Consider the following 6,000-nt stretch of genomic DNA (forward strand, 5'->3'; position numbering starts at 1 on the left):
CGTGCCACCCAAGTGTAAGTAAAAGCTTTGTTTTCTTTTCACCTCATGTAACATAATTTTTTTTAAATGATTTTTATGTAGTTGGTAGGAGAGAAATACAGAAGCAAAAACACGACTGCTTCACAGGGAAGGGGACCATAAACTTTGAGCAGAGTCCTTGGCGGGTTGGATTGCTGGAAAAAGGTTGAGAATAGTTGACCTAGAGAATGATGCCTCATCCACCAGCCTGTTGTACATTGACTTCAGCTCGACATTAACACAATACCTCAGAGGCTAATAAGCTGTCTTCACTGGGATTCAACACTCCTCTCTGCTACAGGATTGGGTACTTTTTGATGGAAAGACCACAGTCTGGGTTGGCAGCATAATCTCAAGCTACATCACGCTGAGTACTGGTGCACATCAAGGCTGCGTGCTCGGTCTGCTTCTATTCAAATTACTAATTCACGACCACAGTGCCAGATTCAACTCCAACAGAATAATCATTTTTGTGGATGATAGAACAGTAGTTGGCCTCATCAGTAACAAAAATGAGTTACATTACAGAGAGGAGGTTGAAAGCTTATAAAACTGCGTGAAAATATCAACTCGAGTCTCAACTTGGTCAAGACAAAGGAGATGATTGTGGACTTCAGGAAGATGACATGTCCCAAGGAGGATGACGACAACTTTTTACAGGAGTACAATTGAGACTGTCCTGTCTGGCTGCATCATTGTGTGGTCTGGTAGCTGCAAAGCAATCAGACCGAAAGTCTACACAGAGGATCTTTAAAATATCCAAGAAAATTACTGGGGTCTCCCTCTCTTTTATAAATGACATCTACTGGCATAAATAGGGCTCAAGGAATTATAAAAGATCCCCTCCATTCAGCGCACAGTATCTTCAACCCACTACCGTCAAAAAGAAAGAACACGAGTATCAAAACCAGGACTGCCAGGCTGGGGAATAGCTTCTTCCCATAAACAGTGAGACTGATATTCAGTATCCTGCTACTGTGATAATCATTACAAATACTTATATATATTTTGATTATTTATGTGTATTGTGTGTTTTTTGTGTATGCACCATGGACTGAAGAGACACTGTTTTGTTAGGTTGCATTTCCACAATCAGAAGACAATAAAACAATAACATTGAACAATAAGAGGAACCTTTGAACCTTATACAATGTGCCCAGGAAAGTGAGGTTGTGGGGAAAGTTGGTTAGAAGACTTGTCAGGCCAATTTTAGCTGCTTAATGAAACTTTCGACACAAGATGAAGGTTTCCGATCAGTGGGAAATTATTATCAGGTTCCTATTTGGGGTGAAAGTTGAATTGATTAAGAATAAAACAATACCTTAATTTAGCATTTCATTTGATTGATTCTTTCTGAAATAAACTGGACTGAAGCACAACCCTCACCAAAGGGATGAAGAACTGAACCCTGTCAACCCCCCTGCCATAAATAACATCAAATTAAGAAATAAAAAAATTGAGTAGAAAGGATCTAAAATATACAAATGTAGAGAACATTATCCCAAATTCCAAACAGCAAAGCAAACACAAAATTTATCAGCGGGTCTTTTCAATGTTTTATGAAGTGGAAACATACATTAACTCAAAACTATGCCATTTGACATTTATTGACCAAATAAATAAATTACATTGTCAGAAGGTTCTGATTTGCTGTTGGATCTGTAAAAAAAATCACTTGATCTCAGCTGGGGTAGCAGGTGGAATATAATATTTGGCCTCATAGAAAGCTAATGAAAGGACTTGGATTATTCACATTGCATTTCATACAGTAACATTTATTTTCACAAAATACTCCCCCTGGTGTAAGATTTGAACAAATTTAAACAAAGATCATATTAAACCGCATTTTTAATTGATTCAAAGAAAAGTGGACCCAATCACAAAGACCAGACAGTATATTTAGACTATTTAATATTATGTTTTACTAATGATGCAACACAAAATGCCAAATATCGAGGCTTGGAAAGTGGATAATGTTGCACTACATTTTTTTGAGCAAAATTGCATTGATAATTAATGGTTAAGTGACAAGATGGCAGCTGTGGCACTTCCTGTTCTCGTGCTTGACAAAGTGCCTGAAGTTTGACCGAGTGCATCCACGTTTTACTCATGAGATTGGCAGGGTTTGAAGAGTGGAAATTGAATCATTGTGTTTCAGATGTGGACACTAATGGACGGTCAGTAGTTATTTTTAAAACAACCTCATTGGCACCCATGCCCTGGAATCCATCATATCTTCTCTCATCTCAAATCACAAATCCTCAATCCAAAAATCTCCAACCTCGAGAAGTCAAACCCCTCACAATGAACCCAGTATTTCCCTCCCCCACCCCAGATTACCACAGCATTGTATCCAATGACTGCAGCTGACCTTTACTGCATCTCAATTTTCTGCTCACAGTTATGTGACTTTTACACATGGTGTTCAGGCATGTTGAAATGGTGAAGTGCTGCCCTACTACCTGTTGTGAGAATGCATATCAGTTACACTGGCTGCTGTCTATAGACCACCTAAGGTGAATAGGAAGCTGGCATGAGAAGAATGATTCACCTTCACCAACAACTCTCAAACAAAGTAAATGAGGATGCACTCATAATTACTGGGGACTTCAACCAACCAACCCATGAACTCATCCTTCCTAAATTTCACCAGCATAACTCATGCCTTCCCAGAAGTCCCAACACTTGGACCACTGATACACATCTCCCAGGTCATCTGGGAGACCTCATACAGGATAGGCTGAAGGAAACCTAAACAGTGAGTCAGCAGTGAAGAAGGAAAATTCAATGCTGGTATACATTTCAAGAGGAATAGAATGTAAGAGCAGGGATGTGATGTTGAGGCTTTATAAGGCACTGGTGAGACCTCACTTGGAGTATTGTGAGCAGTTCTGGGCTCCTCATTTAAGAAAGGATGTGCTGATGTTGGAGAGGTTCAAAGGAAGTTCACAAGGATGATTCTGGCAATGAAAGAATTATCATATGAGGAAAGTCTGACAGGTGTTGACCTGTGCTCATTGGAAGAATAAGAGAAGATCTAATTGAATCATTTCAAATGGCATGGACAGCGTAGATATAGAAAGGTTGATTCTCGTGGTGGGAGAGCCTAGGACAAGAGGGCACAACTTCATGATTGAAGGGACAAAGGTGTGGAGGAATTTCTTCACCCAGAGGGTGGTAAATCTGTAGAATTTGTTGCCACAGGCAGTTGTGGAGGCCAGGATATTGGACGTATTTAAGACAGAGATGGATAAGTTCTTGATTAGTCAGGGTATGTAAGGTTATGCGGAGAAAGCCAGGCAGTGCTGCTGAGCGAAAAAATGATTCAGCACATGATTTAATGGTGGGGCAGACTTGAGGGTAAAGGTAAAGATTCCATTATTGTCATATCATACTACATTTAGAATGTAACATACATGAAATTCTATAACTTTGTCTACCGTTAGAAGGACAGAGAGTCACTGCTTATGCAGAGCCCCTCACAGAAATGAGTTTCTAGTGAGGAATGAACTCATGATCCCTGGTTTACATGACCAGTGCTCTAACCAACTGAGCGATCAGAGCTTGAAGACCCCATTTCTGCTCTTAAATCATTGGGTATTGCTGATGCTACCTGTACATAAAACACAAGCAGAGGAGGGAGAGCCCGGTGGTGAAACTGAATCAATGCTAGTCTCAGGATACAGATGACATCCGATGTGATTGGTTCGGGTTAGTAGACTGGTCCATATTCAAGGATTCAGCAAATGACTTCAATGAATATATCACCACTCTCACTGACTGCATCAACAAATGTGTCAAAGACTTTGTGACTGGGAAGATGATAAAGGTGTTCCCCAATCAGAAACCATGGATGTCAACTCGCCTGCTGAAGGCCAGGTTAGAGCCATTCATGTCAGAAGACACAACTCTCTGCAAGAAATCCAAGCATGATCTCTACAAGGCTCTTGGAGAAGCCAAGAGCTGAAGCCAAGCTCAAATCCCAAGAGAGCATCACACACACACAGTGTCCATGCAGGGAATGGAGCACAAATCATAGTCGAGCAGAAAAACATGACCTCTTACTGAGTGAGGGATTTTATGTCAAATATAAGTTCATTTGATGAAAACGCTTCATGTCACCAACAAAATCAAAATAATAATCCCTATATGCACATAAATGGTGCACATCTAATCATGGATTTGTACCTCAATTATTCAACATGTACTTGAAAAGTAACAATGCTACATTTACATGTTACTTACTAATCAGAGACTTTCAAGTAACATTGAATATTGTCATCATTTTAGAACAGCATACTATATATTATAACATGGAACCATATTCAAGAACTCAGTGAATGTGCAACTGACTTCATCTGGACCTCTGTGGTGGAGTTTGTGTCTGCATGCACATACCGAGAGTTCAGAGGATGAATCAGAGGATTTGAAACTTGCTGAGGGCAAGATCAAGGGTGTTTAAGGCCAAGCATCCAGATCTCTACACAAAGTCCAGGTATGACCTGTAGAAGGCTACCTCTGCAACAAAATGGCAATTCGACAGGAAGCATGCCATCTATGGCAGGAAGCACAGACCATTACAGCCTACAAAGCAAGGGCAATCACCATAGATGGCTTCATTACCCGACGAGCTGAACACCTTCTATCCATGCTACAAGAAAGAGAACCCAATATTGCTTCTGAGAATCCCTGTAACCCTGTGATATCTGTCTCCGAGATCAACATCATAACATCATTTATGCGAGTGAACCTTCGTGAGATGTCAGGCCCTGATGGCGTACCTGGCAAGTTACAGTAAATCTGTGCCAACTAGCCAGAGTGCTCACAAACATTTTTATTTCTCATTGTGCAGTCAGAAGTTCCTACTTGCTACAAAAGGGCATCAAGAACCCTGGTACCCAAGAAGACCAGAGTGAGCTGCTTCAACAACTAACACTCAGTAGCATGACCATCTACTTGACAGGTTGATCATGGACAGCATTAACGTGTACCTAAGCAAAGGATTGGATCCACTGCATTTTGCCTATTGTTTCAATCACTCCACAGAAGACACAATAACACTGGCTCACCATTCACCTCTGGACTACCTAGAAAACAAACTCACAGATAACAGCTCTTTTTCATCGACTGCAGCTCAGCCTTCAACACTATTATTCCCTCAGTCCTGGTCAACAAGCTCTAAACTCTGGACATCTGCACCCCCCTCTGCAACTGGATCCTTAAATTTCTTAACAGAAGATCACAGTCAGTACAAATAGGAAGCAACGTCTCCTCCTCACTCCTCACACTTCACTGCACTACTCATTATATACCCATGACTGTGTGGCCAGGCACAACTCCAATGCTATCTACAAATTTGCCATGGTTGTTGGCAGAATCACAAACTGCAATGAGGAAGCATACAGGAGGGAGAGACTGGTTTCACACCAACAACTTTGCACTCAACGTTAGCAAAACCAAGGAGATGATTATGGACTTCAGGAGGAAGTCAAGAGAATACGAACCAGTCCTCATCAAGGGCTCAGTAGTGGAAAGGGTCAAGATCTTCAAATCATCATCTCCGAGGATCTATTCTGGAGCCTCCACATTGATGCAAACACAAAAAAGGCTTGCCAGCAGCTATACTTTGTGAGGTATCTGAGGAGATTCGGTCTATCACTGAAGACGATTGGAAATTTCTACAGATGTACCATGGAGAGGATTCTTGTTGGCTGCATCACTGTCTGGTACAGAAGCGCCAATGCTCAGGACAAAAATAAAACTCCAGAGGGTTGTTAACTCAGTCTGTGCCTTCACTCCATCAAGGACTTCTACAGGAGGCAGTGTCTTAAGAAAGCAACCACTATCCTCAAGGACCTTCACCACCCTCTTCACTCTACTACCATCGGAGCCTGAAGACAAGCACTCAGCGGCACAAGGACAGCTTCTTCCCCACTGCCATCAGATTCCCTAATAAGCAACGAACCAAAAACACCGGCGGCT

Source organism: Narcine bancroftii, chromosome 1 (assembly GCF_036971445.1).
Source record: "Narcine bancroftii isolate sNarBan1 chromosome 1, sNarBan1.hap1, whole genome shotgun sequence".
In the NCBI taxonomy this organism is placed as follows: domain Eukaryota; kingdom Metazoa; phylum Chordata; class Chondrichthyes; order Torpediniformes; family Narcinidae; genus Narcine; species Narcine bancroftii.